Genomic DNA, 16258 nt, shown 5'->3' with positions numbered 1-16258 from the left:
ATCATTTACTGACTACTGCGGTGACTTGTTCTGCCTGAAAATAAGTATAGTGAAGCTTTGTCTTCAAAGAGACTTTTTCCCCCCTAAATTATAATTTAAAAAATGATAAGTTTTTTATTGAAACTGTGTTAGTCTCTCAGTCATGCATGACTCTTTGTGACCCCATGATCTTCCCAACCCAGGGATCGAACCTGGGTTTCCTACACTGCAGTTACATTCTTTACCAACTTAGCTACCAGGGAAGACCAAGTTTTTATTAGATGCATTTATTTATTTTGTCCAGGAACAAATACGTAGTTACTATATTGGGCAGACTCCTGTTTCGTAGAGTAATAGCCACACCAGTGCTCAACATTCCATCTCCTACTTCAGAGCAGTGGGAAGAGAGCAAGATGGTGCCACCTGCAAGTACCAAAGGAGGATGTTTATACTACAGGGGAGGAACCCAGAAATTATTAATCTGGGTGTTTACGGAGGAATTCTTATACTGCTGCCCTTCTGTCCTCCTGAGAGAGAAAGAGAAACTTAACATCTCCCTAATGTAAAATCTTATGGTATACAAATGTAATGCTCCAGATTTTACCTTCTTTGAAATGTTAACAAATCTCTTGGGAAGTAAACCCCACCAGAAGACTCTCAGTATGCAATCATCTTTTAACTCTCAAGGTTTATCCTTTAACGAAAATCTGCTTTTTTATGCTCAAAAAATCTGAAACATGCAGAGATAAGAAAATATCCACATTCCTTTCCTCCCTAGTAGTACTTCTTTTATATATACACAAAAAGAATCCAATTTACATTTTCTGGAAAAAAAAAAGTTCTTTAGTATAACCAAGAACTTTGTCTTATTCCCTTAAAGGGTGTGACATTTGAGAAAGAATAGTATGACTCTGTTGCAGAGGGAGAGGGTGGGAAGATTTGGGAGAATGGCCTTGAAACATGTATAATATCATGTATGAAACGAGTTGCCAGTCCAGGTTCGATGCACGATACTGGATGCTTGGGGCAAGTGCACTGGGACGACCCAGAAGGATGGTATGGGGAAGGAGGAGGGAGGAGGGTTCAGGATGGGGAACACATGTATACCTGTGGCGGATTCATTTTGATATTTGGCAAAACTAATACAATTTGTAAAGTTTAAAAATAAAATAAAAATTAAAAAAAAGAATAGTATAGAGATGTACTTTAGTTATTAACATATAGTCTGTATTAAGTAGCTTTTGTAAGTGATTGCCTATGCTACGTATAAACTGGTTAAATGTTTTTATTTAAATGAATGTACTTTCAGAGGTTTAATGAGGTTGCCTGTAACTTTCATGTGCTACTGACATTCTCCTTGATATCTCTCAGATAGCAGCTCTGTCACCCATTTCTCATCGACTTACGTTTAGCACCTGACATAGTTCCTTGCCCACAGTTAGTCCTCAATGTGTTTTCAGAATAAAGTAATGCATTAAAGACTGTAGTGACAAAAGTGCATTGAAATTAAGTGCTTAATTTGGTTTAAGGGATCTTCTGTCTATAACAGTTGAAAAAGTAGCTAAAGGGTTAGAAAAAATAAAAATATAATGTAGTAAACTAGAACTTATCTACTGTGAGTAATAGTCTTTTGTAGTTTAATATTACTTAGTTGAGTCATTACACTTTTGAATTATGTACAACTAGACTGCCCTTCTAAAATGTCGTTATGGTTCCTTGGACTCTTTGTTCCTAATGGTATTGAATTTAGATCAATTATATAGGCACATAAAATATAACTTCTTTATCTTAGCATATTTGTACTCACTTTCATATAAATTATATCTTTATATGTATCTTTATGTAATATAAAAATGCATTTAATATTTTATTATCATTTTTGTTACATTTTAAAGTACTATCAGAAATAAGTGAATAACACTTTGATATTTATGTGACAGCTTTTACCAAATTAAAAATTTTAGAAATGTCTTGAACTTAGTACAGTCACATATTTTAAAAGATATATTTGTTTTCTCATTATTCATATGTATTTCTTTAGGTAATATGAGTTGAATCTCTGTGATATTACTAATTAGAAAAACAAGCACACAAAAGTGATAATTACATGTCATAGTATAGAAGGCATCAAATTTTATATTATGAAGCAAAATAAAGCCTTAAATGATGCTGTCTTGATTTGAATTCTGTATAAATTCCTTTATAGTTTACAGCCATTGGCAAGTTTGAGCCTTTATCTCTTCTTTAAAATGGGTACAATAATGAAGCATACATACCATCAAATGAGCAGAGGAATGTAATCATGAATGTAATGATGATGGTTTTTAAGGAAAAGTCAATAAAGTACAAGGAGATAAATAAGGTAGCTGTTATAGAGAATACAGAGGGTAGTTTTAAGATGGAAAGATATGCATATGGATATGCTGATAGGAAAGAACCAGTTTTAAAAGTGGTTAGAAATAGAGGAAAGGGAATATGTGCTATAATCATGATCCAAGGAACATAGGGGAATGAGATCCAGAATAGTGGGACGATAATTCCACTTCATTCGATTTCATGAGACACTTTTGTACTGAGATACCATAAACCAGCCAGGGGAATTCTTTTCTACTCAGAATGGATAAAATAGTTAATAGGTATGATGTACATATGTGGTAGAACCAGAGTGGAACAGTAAATTGAGGAATTTCTGTCTATTCTCCTCTACAAAGTAAGAAAAATGGTCATCTACAGGTTATGAGGACATGTGGGATAGAGAAAATTAAAAAAAAAGTCTCAAGAAAATATTTCTTAGAACTTTATAGAATTTGAAGAACATTTTATTTCATTCAAAATATGTTAACTATTTAATAGGTGCTTGTAAAAAAAATCACCAGGGCATAATTAAAAAGAAAAAAAGAGAATTTAAGAAAAAGCAAAATACAAAATCTGGCATCCTTTTTGTTTGTAGTAAAAATAAGGATCTGTATAATATAAATTTTAAGTGGTATGGATGATATGAGGGTATTTATTTTAAAGGCATAGCATGATTTATTTGGAAAATATTTTTTAGTATGGACAGAGGGCATAAAAATGTATGTTTTCTTATTATGTTTTGTTTTGTAAAGTAATGAATAAGATCCACCACCTTACACAGTTTGCTGAGAAAATAAGCTCACCATGTAAGACCTTTTGCCAGACAGTGTCTTTCTAAAACTATTCATTCATTTATTAAATATGTGTTATTTTTATTATATATATTCTTTCACAGAGAAGAAATATCTTCTTTACCCAAAATTTGTTGCTTCTTCCCATATTCACTACCACCACTTCCTTTTATGCCACAGTGAACTTCTGCAAAGCTGCTTCAGTGGTCTTCTGACATTTTCCCCCACACTGATTCTTGCCCCTGCCTCCATTAGCTAGAACGATCTCTTGAAAAGTTTAAATCTGATCATGCACCTCTCTTGGGTAAAACTCATCGGTGGTTTCCTGTTACTCTAACACCGAAGTCCAAATTTCCTACCATGGCCCACTAAGCCTTCCTAATCTAGTTGCCCCTTTCTTTCTACAGCTTCATTTTAAGCCATTTTAAGGGCCATTTAAGCCCCTCTGGCCATTCTAGATGCACTCACTTTTCCTTCAGGTCTTATCTGCTATTTCTCTACAGACTTTCTTTTCCCTAACACTGCGTGACTGATACTACCCTAATTAATTAATCATCTAAAAACTATTTAGTTATATTTTAATTTTAATTTACTTCATAGTCATCATATTAATAACACTTTTTTGTTGTTGTTGTTATGGGGAGAATATTTGCTAACCAGCTGACATGAAGTGTTCCAGCCTACTTGACAGTTAATTCTTATTATAAGTGGATAAATTAGTGTTTGAATTATAAAAAATAAGTAAATAAATACATTTTGATGTTAGTATATGGTATTCATTTGGTTTGATAATGACTATATTAATGATATACTCTGGGAAAAAATAATAATATATTAAATTGCTATAGTTAACATACTTATGGAGGTAGAGGTACTCCACGTCTCAGATATAACCAAAAAAATACTTAAAACTACATTTCTGTTTGCTCTTTTCTTACTTGTCCTTTGTCTTCTTTTCATCAAAATAGGTAATTATATTTGGAGGAAAAAAATAACTCCAGTCATTTGAATTTTTGGGTTGAATTTCAGACATAAGGAAAATCTAGCCTAATTTTTAAAAATATATATATATATAAATATAATAAAGCAATTAATGAAATGTTATCAGCACAAAAGTAATTTATAGTATTGCTGAAGCATTATGACATGTATAACTTTAATTTTTGAGGAACATTTATAGCACCTGTGACATTTCCCTTAGAAATAAAAATTGATCATTTCTATAGTTATCAACTACTTGTATTGTTGAAAAACTATTTAACAGCATCACAATGACTTTGAATAATAAAAATAAATAATAGAATTTTTTAGGGCACAGAAAGAAAATTGGTGCCCATATGGAGAGAAAAAGAATCTGCTAAACTTCCCTTTTCTATATCTGTCCCTTTGCCCTTTTCCAGGGACAGATATCTTCTGCATCCAGACTTCTTATCTTGACCTAGTCCTGTTTTCCAATTTCTGGTATCTCCCCTTCATTATGGTTTTGCATGAGTGATGGATTGGCAAACACAATGTCAGATAGTTTAAAGAAACAGTTTTCACTTTCCTTCCTTCCTCCCTGTGCTCTGATTCCTAACGGAAGGTATAATGTTGAAGAGAAATAACAACTCATGTTATACACAATTTCAATTTGAATTGGTTATATGATCTCACAAGTTACATCATGGCTCTAAAGTCTTAGGATCTCCTCAGAACTAGGAATAATTGATTCTGCTTTATTGAGTTTTGTTATAATTAAAACTATCATATATATAAAGAATACAAAACATAATTTAGTGTTCATATAGTATGGTTTGATTATTTTTAACCAATCTATGTGGAAATACATTTCTGCCTTTCATTCTTAGTGTTTTTCTTAGTGAAATTTGCTCATTCTCTTATCGAAATCTCATTAGAATTTGACTGGCTTTGTTTCTCATGTAGAACTGGCCTGATATGATCCTCTTTTTTTTTTTTTTTTTTTTCCCTTTTAAAGCAAAAGTTATCCTATTATGAAAGAATTAGGCTCCAGGAGTGAAATGCTCATTTGATTAATAAGTAACAAGTTCTGTAGTTAGTTTTAAATTAGGGGGGAAAAGAAGTGTCTCAGTGAACTTAGACATCTGCCACACATAAAGAAATCTAAGAAGGCTTCTGAGTAGCTTCAGGGATGAATAGAAAAATGTTTTACCTTACTGGTATCCATAGTAACTTACTTATTCCTTAGCAAGGTAATTTTTGCTGTGTACTGTATTTCTAGATATTTGTAGAAATAATTAAGTCATTTACCTTTGCTAGTACTACATTAGTACTTCATGGAGTTAAATGTGGTAGGTTCTTAAAAACTGAAGGTGGAAAAGTAGAATGATATAATCATTAAAAATGTAACAGTATCACAAAAACTTTCAATACTCTGATTTTTCTTCTTTATGTTAATATATTAAGATGGAATATATATATATTCCCTGCTTTTTAAAGTGGTATCATTTTTATACTGAAATCAGTGCAGTATCTTAAAAAGAATTTGATCCTTTATGAAAACTGGAAACCTAGTTCTGAATTATATGTAATAAATATATTTGCCCACTTCAGTGACTTCTGGATGAGTTATGAGAAAAATATAGTACTTTCTCATTCTTCTTAAAATATTAACTTGTTGTTCAGTCACTAATTCGTGTCTGACTCTTTGCGACCCCATGGACTGCAGCATGCCAGGCTTGCCTGTCCTTAACAGAAGTTTGAGTTTGCTCAAACTTATGTCCATTGAGTCAATGATGCTATCTAAACATCTCATCCCTTGCTGCCCTCTTTGCCTTTTGCTTTCAACCTTTCCCAGCATCAGAGTCTTTTCCAATGAGTCAGCTGTTTGCATCAGTTGGCCAAAGTATTGGAGCTTCAGCATCAGTCCTTCCAGGGAATACTCAGGGTTGATTTCCAGGTTCCTATGCAATATTGTTCTTTACAATATTGGGTTTTGCTTTCACCACCAGACACATCCGCAACTGAACATCATTTCTGCTTAGGCCAGCAACTTCATTCTTTCTGGAACTATTAGTAATTGCCCTCTGCTCTTCACCAGTAGCATATTGGGCACCTTCCATCCTGGGGGCTCATCTTCCAGTGTCATAACTTTTTGCCTATTCATACTGTCCATGGGGTTCTCTTGGCAAGAATACTGGAATGATTTGCCATTCTCTCCTCCAGTGGACCATGTTTTGTCAGAACTCTTCACTGTCACCTGTCCGTCTTGAGTGGCCCTGCACAGCATAACTCATAGCTTCATTGAGTTACTCAAGCCCTCTCACCATGGCAAAGTTGTGAGCCATAAAGGGAAAAATATTAGCTGTGAATTAAAAGGTTGAAATATTGTTTTGGACTTTTATAAAGGAAGCTCAGTATAGTTTGTATAGTCCATGAAGACTTGAAAAAAAACAAAAACAAAAAAAACTTGTGTCTCTATTCAGCTAATTTTATTCATTGTTTACCTTCCACCACCCAAACTACTACATTTAAATGAACATGCCATAGATTTCTAATTATTTTAAGCATTTAAAGATGTGTTTAGAAACTGTCACCTCTTGTAAAAAAAATTCCTCGGCCAACACACTTTACTGAGATGTGTTTTTCCAAAACTTTTTAATCAAATATAATTGTCAGTACCCACACACACTGTGAACACTTTAGTCCTTAAAAGGGAACTAGTAGTTGATTTACTTTATTCACTGTAATAAAATAATTTTTAAGAATATTCTGAAAAGAATATCATTCAGTATCTCATTTTCCCCACCTTCCCTCCATTTCCTTGGTCTGTGGTTAAACATCACTGAAAATGTTCCACAAAGTTATCTTAAATGATCGAGGTATATTTGAAGAATAATACAATCTAAACAGCACTGTTTGGAGTTCTGTGTATTTTTATGACACCACTAGATTTACTTCAAATAAGTTAAGATTTTCCTCAGGTTTTAGTTAGTCCTTTACTGATTAACTTAATTTCAACTGCAAACATTTAACAATCACTTCTATGGAAAATTAACTTTAGCCACCAGTTCACAAAGCTGTGCATTCAGCCAGTCTTGTTGCCAGTCTCACTGTATCATGCATTTTAGGCTGTAGTTTTAAGTTTTGTGAAATATTAAAAGTGTTAGTCTCTTTTTTCAGGCTTTCTCTTTAAAATGCATTCAGATCCCCATGAGATCTTTCTAGAACCAGGTGTTTTTTACATCACTGTGTTTGGCATACTTCATTTTCTGGGAGCTGACACTGAGAGAGAAAAAAAAAAAAAACAGTTTGAAGGATGACTGTCACGGGCTCACTGGAAAACTGTTAGGCATTTTACCTTGAGATCAAATAATTCTTTCACTTTTTCCCAAAATTATCAGGTTATATCAGGATTAGGATAATCAATTACAGCCTAAGGATGAGAAAGCCTAAAAGACTACCTAAGGGGGGGAAAAATTATTCTTTATGAGCAAAACTTAAAAGCTGGTAACTCCTGTGTTCTTTATATGTTGACTAAACTCAGATTTCCTTTGTATCCTATATGAAATGTGCAGTCAGACTTTGGGAAAGCTTGGTAATCAGAATTGTTTTATGAAACCAGCATTTCTGTAGTAATTATACACACAACAACAAAATTAATCTAAAATAAGCAGTTATAACAAGGCTGTAGTTTTTCCCCCAAAATAATTAGGAGATAATATTCACTTAAACTTTCATTAGGTCGGAAGAAATACAAAAAAATTATAAATAAATAATATTTATATTCCATATTATTCATATATTTTATTTGTTTAATGTATAAACACATTTTATTTTTGTCTTTTACTCATTAATTTATTTAATAAATGAAAAGTCATAAAATTTTGGATACGTATTGAAGATATAACTTACTGAATTGATAATTTATTTACACAGACTATAAGAGAAAGGTTCTTATGCAATATTGCTCTGTACAGCATCGGACCTTGCTTCTATCACCAGTCACATCCACAGCTGGGTATTCTTTTTGCTTTGGCTCCATCCCTTCATTCTTTCTCGAGTTATATCTCCACTGATCTCCAGTAGCATATTGGGCACCTAGTGACCTGGGGAGTTCCTCTTTCAGTATTCTATCATTTTGCCTTTTCATACTGTTCATGGGGTTCTCAAGGCAAGAATACTGAAGTGGTTTGCCATTCCCTTCTCCAGTGGACCACATTCTGTCAGATATCTCCATCATGACCCGCCCATCTTGGGTTGCCCCACAGGCATGGCTTAGTTTCATTGAGTTAGACAAGGCTGTGGTCCTAGTGTGATTAGATTGACTAGTTTTCTGTGAGTATGGTTTCAGTATGTCTGCCCTCTGAAGCCCTCTTGCAACACCTACCGTCTTACTTGGGTTTCTCTTACCTAGGGCGTGGGGTATCTCTTCACAGCTGCTCCAGAAAAGCGCAGCCATTGCTCCTGACCTTGGACGAGGGGTATCTCCTCACCACCACCCTTCCTGACCTTCAACTTGGGATAGCTCCTCTAGGCCCTCCTGCGCCCATGCAGCCAGGGCTCCTTGGATATGGGGTTGGTCCTCCCAGCCACTGCCCCTGGCCTCGGGCGTTGGGTAGCTCCTCCCGCCCGCTGCCGGTGGCCTCGGGCTCCCATCACTTCATGGGAAATAGATGGGGAAACAGTGGAAACAGTGTCAGACTTTATTTTTCTGGGCTCCAAAATCACTGCAGGTGGTGACTGCAGCCATGAAATTAAAAGACACTTACTCCTTGGAAGGAAAGTTATGACCAACCTAGATAGCGTATTGAAAAGCAGAGACATTACTTTGCCAACAAAGTTCGTCTAGTCAAGGCTATGGTTTTTCCTGTGGTCATGTATGGATGTGAGAGTTGGACTGTGAAGAAGGCTGAGCACCGAAGAATTGATGCTTTTGAACTGTGGTGTTGGAGAAGACGCTTGAGAGTCCCTTGGACTGCAAGCAGATCCAACCAGTTCATTCTGAAGGAGATCAGCCCTGGGATTTCTTTGGAAGGAATGATGCTAAAGCTGAAACTCCAGTACGGTGGCCACCTCATGCGGAGAGTTGACTCATTGGAAAAGACTCTGATGCTGGGAGGGATTGGGGGCAGGAGGAGAAGGGGACGACAGAGGATGAGATGGCTGGATGGCATCACTGACTCAATGGACATGAGTCTGAGTGAACTCCAGGAGTTGGTGATGGACAGGGAGGCCTGGCGTGCTGCGATTCATGGGGTCGCGAAAAGTCGGACACGACTGAGCGACTGATCTGATATGATCTGATAAGAGAAAGGAGTAGAGTGTGATTCCAAGATTTTTGGCATTGGGTATTGAGATATGACTGTAGAAAAAAGACACACTGGGGGCAGGTTAGCAGATTTGGGAGGGGAGTTGAACAACATAAGTTTGAAAGATTTACTAAATATTGCAGTGTAGATGATGCATAAGAAGTTGGAATAATGAAGAGAGCTGAAGATTTAAATTTGAAATCATTGGTATATAGATTTGATTTGATTTTTGCATTTAGTGTTTTTTAGGTATTAAATATTGATTTTGTTTTATATATCTTTATTCCTTTCTATAGTGGTAAATGATTCTGCTTTTTTTTCCATTTATGACAATGATATATTTCCTGTTCAACCATTACGCAAAGTGAGATGATTTTTTAAAAATTAATAATGTAAAGGTGGTATGCAGACATGACAAAAGCTTAAGATAGTGATTTCCCAGTCAGATTGGTTTGTGTCACTTGTCATGGTATGTTACTGTTAGGATATCCTTGCTGTGAGTATCTACATCATAATGCTCCTAATGAGTAATAAAAACTGAAATCCAGAAGTAGGTGTCTTTGTAGCTGGTTTAATAGCTCAGTGATGTTAGTAAGTACCTTAGCTCTTTCCATCATTTATCACCCTTAGCATATTGGATATTGTCACTCACAGTGTCAACTTGTGGTCCAGGAATGTCTCCTTCAGTTTCTACCATCTCATCTTTAGCAATTGTGTTCAAAAGCAAAAGCAAGGAGAGAAAAGAGTGCTTTCTTCAAAAGCCTCTTCTATACAATGTTACAAACCTCTGTCCTTAGTACCTCAGGCACTCAGTCTATCAGATCTAATCCTTTGAATCTGTTTGTTACTTCCAATGTTTAATCATAATGGATTTGATTTAGGTCATGACTGAATGGCCTAGTGGTTTTCTCTACTTTCTTCAATTTAAGTCTGAATTTGGCAATAAGGAGTTCATGATCTGAGCCACAGTCAGCTCACAGTATTGTTTTTGCTGACTATATAGAGCTTCTCCATCTTTGGCTATAAAGAATATAATCATTCTGATTTTGGAACTGACCGTCTGGTGATGTCCATGTGTAGAGTCATCTCTTGTGTTGTTGGAAGAGGGTGTTTGCTATGACTAGTACATTCTCTTGGCCAAACTATTAGCCTTTGCCCTGCTTCATTTTGTATTCCAAGGCCAAACTTGTCTGTTACTCCAGGTATCTCTTGACTTCCTAATTTGCATTCCAGTCCCCTTTGATGAAAAGGATATCTTTTATTAGTATTAGTTCTTGAAGGTTTTGTAGGACATCATAGAACTGTTCAACTTCAGCTTCTTCAGCATTAGAGGTTGTGGTATAGACTTGGATCACTGTGATATTGAATCATTTGTCTTGGAAATGAACAGAGATCATTCTGTCATTTTTGAGATTGCACCCAAATACTTCATTTCAGGGTCTTTTGTTGATTATGAGACCTACTCCATTTCTTCTAAGGGATTCTTGCCCACAGTAGTAGATATAACGGTCATCTGAATTAAATTTGCCCACTCCCGTTCATTTTAGTTCACTGATTCCTAAAATGTCAGTGTTCACTCTTACCATCTCCTGTTTCAACACTTCTAATTTACCTTTACTCACAGACCTAACATCCCAGGTTCCTATGAAATACTGTTTTTTATAGCAGCAGACTTTTCTTCCACCACCAGTCACATGCAAAACTGGACATTGTTTCCCCTTTGGCTCAGCCACTTCATTCTTTCTGGAGCTATTTTCTCTGCTCTTGTCTAGTAGCATATTGGGCACCTACCAACCTGGGGAGTTCATTGTTCTGTGTCGTATCTTTCTGCCTTTTCATACTCTTCATGGGTTCTTAAGGCAATAATACTGAAGTGCTTTGTCATTCCCTTCTCCAAGGAACCGTGTTTTATCAGAACTCTCCACCATGCCCTGTCCATCTTGGGTGGCCCTACACAGCATGGCTCATAGATTCATTGAGTTAGACAAGCCTGTAATCCACGTGATCAGTTTGTTTTGTTTTATGTAAATTGTAGTTTTCATTCTGTCTGCCTTCTGATGGATAAAGACTAGAAGCTTATGAAAGCTTCCTGATGGGAAGGACTGACTGTGGGAAAATTGGAGTCTTGCTCAGATGGGTGGGGCCATGCTCAGTAAATCTTTTTTTTGTTTGTTTTTGTTTTTGTTTTTTTTCACATTATATATTTTTTTAAATTTTATTTTATTTTTGAACTTTACAATATTGTATTAGTTTTGCCAAATATCGAAATGAATCCACCACAGATATACCCGCGTTCCCCATCCTGAACCCTCCTCCCTCCTCCCTCCCCTACCCTCCCTCTGGGTTGTCCCAGTGCACCAGCCCCAAGCATCCAGTACCGTGCATCGAACCTGGACTGGCGACTCGTTTCATACATGATATTATACATGTTTCAATGCTATTCTCCCAAATCTCCCCACCCTCTCCCTCTCCCACAGAGTCCATAAGACTGATCTATACATCGGTGTCTCTTTTGCAGTCTCGTACACAGGGTTATTGTTACCATCTTTCTAAATTCCATATATATGCATTAGTATACTGTATTGGTGTTTTTCTTTCTGGCTTACTTCACTCTGCATAATAGGTTCCAGTTTCATCCATCTCATTAGAACTGATTCAAATGTATTCTTTTTAATGGCTGAGTAATACTCCATTGTGTATATGTACCACTGCTTTCTTATCCATTCATCTGCTGATGGGCATCTAGGTTGCTTCCATGTCCTGGCTATTATAAACAGTGCTGCAATGAACATTGGGGTACACGTGTCTCTTTCCCTTCTGGTTTCCTCAGTGTGTATGCCCAGCAGTGGGATTGCTGGATCATAAGGCAGTTCTATTTCCAGTTTTTTAAGGAATCTCCACACTGTTCTCCATAGTGGCTGTACTAGTTTGCATTCCCACCAACAGTGTAAGAGAGTTCCCTTTTCTCCACACCCTCTCCAGCATTTACTGCTTGTAGACTTTTGGATCACAGCCATTCTGACTGGCGTGAAATGGTACCTCATAGTGGTTTTGATTTGTATTTCTCTGATAATAAGTGATGTTGAGCATCTTTTCATGTGTTTGTTAGCCATCTGTATGTCTTCTTTGGAGAAATGTCTATTTAGTTCTTTGGCCCATTTTTTGATTGGGTCATTTATTTTTCTGGAGTTGAGCTGTAGGAGTTGCTTGTATATTTTTGAGATTAGTTGTTTGTCAGTTGTTTCATTTGCTATTATTTTCTCCCATTCTGAAGGCTGCCTTTTCACCTTGCTAATAGTTTCCTTTGTTGTGCAGAAGCTTTTAAGTTTAATTAGGTCCCATTTGTTTATTTTTGCTTTTATTTCCAATATTCTGGGAGGTGGGTCATAGAGGATCCTGCTGTGATGTATGTCGGAGAGTGTTTTGCCTATGTTCTCCTCTAGGAGTTTTATAGTTTCTGGTCTTACATTTAGAAAATCTTTAATCCTATTTTCTATTGATGGGTGGGGTTGTTTCCCCTACTAGTAATAATGGAGGTAATGATGACCTCCTTTTAAAGGACTTATCCCAAAAAAAAAAAAAAAAAAAAGGACTTATCCCAGGACTACTGTATTCAGTGCCCCTTACACCATGCAGGCCACTGTCAACCCACACCTCCACTGGAGACTCCTGGACACTCACAGGCAAGTCTGGCTCAGTCTCATGTGGGGTAACTGCTCCTTTCTCGGTCCTGGTACGCACAAGGTTTTGTTTGTGCCCTCCAAAGTCTGTTTCTCCAGTCCTGTGGAAGTCCTGTAATCAAATCCCACTGTCCTTCAAAGTCAAATTCCCTCGGTTCTCAGTCCCTTTGCCAGATCCCCAGATTGGGAAATCTTCTGTGGGCCCTAGAACTTTCACCACAGTGCAAGAACTTCTTTGATATAATTGTTCCCCAGTTTTTTCTCATGTCTAATTATCTGTTATTAAATGTCTGCTGTGGATATGTCTACATTATAAAAATTCAAGTAAATCTTATGAAAATGGAAGTATTATGTTATTGCAGTTCATTCATCCCCAAGTTTTTTGACAGATAGAACTTATTCTAGTCTTTGCTTTTGTTTATACCATAGAAGAGATTAATGTAAGAATCTGTTTATTATTTAGGAATTAAAAATGTTGAAATTTACTGTTTTAATCTTTTTTGTTCATTTTTTAAAAATGCAGTTGCTGTGCACTGTCCAAACAGGTACTTGTATTTGGCATTATCTTGTTTAATTCTATATTGTAAAACTTAATCTTGCTTGCTGTTGGTTAAACTCACAAATTCTATCCTAAAGTGTTTTCATTAATTTGTAATATATTTATTTTAATATACTTTCAGCTTATAAACAATTATACAAGGAAATAATAGATTTGGAACTATATATTTCAAATATAAATAAAGAGATTTGAGTCACTTTGATTTATTTCCACAAAGATCATCTTTCTTTTAAACATATAAGTCAGTTTTTGCACCAGTGACTACTTAAGGTCATAATTCTTTAAAATATAAAGTGAAAACTATGATCGCTTAAAGGCTGAATGAAATATATGAAATCTCATGGATGTCACAATTATGTGGCTTTTAAGAGCTGTCTTGGTTGTTATAATCAGAACCAACTAGTAATAACATTTTTGCCTAATATAACTATAAAGTGACTCTGAGAGAGTCAGACATGACTGAGTGACTCAGCACAGAACAGCACAAAGTGACACAAATTATTTTAAACTGAAAATTCTATTTACTACAATGATTATCAGCATATAAATTTGTCTGAAAGTTGACCAAAACTTATGATTTAAAAAATTTGATGTGAGAAATTTTGCATAAATATTATTGGGCTCAAAGACATTTTTACTTGCAAATCCTAATCAACCCATATTTAAAGTGTTTCTTGGAGATGTTTAAAGAAAATTTACGGGTAATATTAAGTTAAATATTGAATTGCATTTTGAGTCACATACTGCAGATAAAAATTTAGTCGTAGATTCTGAAATAAATGACCTAAACCCTCTGGTTCTGCCCTTCAGTTCAGTTCAGTCACTCAGTCATGTTGTACTCTTTGCAACCCCATGGACTGCAACACACCAGGCCTCCCTGTCCATAGCCAACCCCTTCAGTTTACTCAAACTCATGTCCATTGAGTTGGTGATGCTATCAACCATCTCATCCTCTGTTGTCCCCTTCTCCTCCTGCCTTCAATCATTCCCAGCATCAGAATCTTTTCAAATGAGTCAGTTCTTCGCATCAGGTGGCCAAAGTGTTGGAGTTTCAGCTTCAGATTCAGACCTTCCAATGAATATTCAGGACTGATTTCCTTTAGGATGGACTGACTGGATCTCCTTGCAGTCCAAGGGACTCTCAAGAGTCTTCTCCAACACCACAGTTCAAGAGCAACAATTCTTTGGTTCTCAGCTTTCTTTATTGTCCAACTCTTACATCCATGCAGCTACTGGAAATACCATAGCACTGACTAGACAGACTTTTGTTAACAAAGTACTGTCTCCGCTTTTTAACATGCTGTCTATATTGGTCATAACTTTCCTTCCAAAGAGCAAGCGTCTTTTAATTTCATGGCTGCAGTCACCATCGGCAGTGATTTTGGAGCCCAAGAAAAGAAAATCTGTCACTGTTTCCACTGTTTCCCCATCTATTTCCTATGAAGTTATGGGACCAGATGCCATGATCTTAGTTTTCTGAATGTTGAGCTTTAAGCCAACTTGTTCACTCTCCTCTTTCACTTTCATCAAGAGGCTCTTCAGTTCCTATTCACTTTCTGCCATAAGGGTGATGTCATCTGCATATCTGAGGTTATTGATATTTCTCCCGGCAATCTTGATTCCAGCTTGTGCTTCCTCCAGCCCAGTGTTTCTCAAGATGTACTCTGCACATAAGTTAAATAAGCAGGGTGACAATAGTCAGCTTTGACATACTCATTTCCCAATATGGAATCAGTCTGTTGTTCCATGTCCAGTTCTAACTGTTGCTTCCTGATCTGCATACAGGTTTCTCAAGAGGCAGGTCAGGTGGTCTGGTATTCCCATCTGAACTCCCCAGGTCGGTAGGTGCCCAGTTTGCTACTGGAGATCAGTGAAAAAAATAACTCCAGAAAGAATGAAGAGATGGAGCCAAAGAAAAAACAACATCCAGTTGTGGATGTGCCTGGTGATGGAAGTAAAGATGATGCTGTAAAGAGCAATACTGCATAGGAATCTGGAAAGTTAGGTCCATGAATCAAGGCAAATTGGAAGTGGTCAAACAGGAGATGGTTAGAGTGAACACTGACATTTTAGGAAACTAAATTGGACTAACATTTAGCAAACTAAAATGGACTGTAATGGATTAGTTTAACTCAAATGACCATTATATCTACTACTGTGGGCAAGAATACCTTATAAGAAATGGAGTAGCCCTCATAGTCAACAAGAGAGTCTGAAATGCAGTACTTGGATACAATCTCAAAAACAGAAGAATGATCTTTGTTCGTTTCCAAGGCAAACCATTTAGTGTCACAGTAATACAAGTCTATGCCCCAACTAGTAATGCTGAAGAAGCTGAAGTTGAATGGTTGTATGAAAACCTACAAGACCTTCTAGAACTAACACCCAAAAAAGATGCCCTTTTCATTATAGGGGACTGGAAAGCAAAAGTAGGAAGTCAAGGACTACCTAGAGTAACAGGCAAAATTTGGCTTTGGAGTACAAAATGAATCAGGGGAAAGCCTAATAGAGTTTTGCCAAAAGAACACAGTGGTCATAGCAAACACCCTCTTCCAACAACACAAGAGAAGACTCTACACATGGACATCACCAGATGGTCAGTACTGACATCAAATTGATTATATT

General features: G+C 36.3%; 1 protein-coding gene across 11 annotated transcripts in view; it reads left to right on the top strand.

Moving 5' to 3' along the window:
• The window catches only part of ADGRL3 (adhesion G protein-coupled receptor L3), a 949445-nt gene that overhangs the window by 858178 nt on the left and 75009 nt on the right, over nucleotides 1–16258 (top strand). The gene's annotated exons all lie outside the window — the stretch shown is intronic.

Source organism: Bos grunniens, chromosome 6 (genome assembly GCF_055505025.1).
Source record: "Bos grunniens cultivar Pamir isolate PY7600 chromosome 6, Bosgru_T2T1.0, whole genome shotgun sequence".
Taxonomy (NCBI): domain Eukaryota; kingdom Metazoa; phylum Chordata; class Mammalia; order Artiodactyla; family Bovidae; genus Bos; species Bos grunniens.
This window is presented reverse-complemented; position numbering and strand designations above follow the sequence as displayed.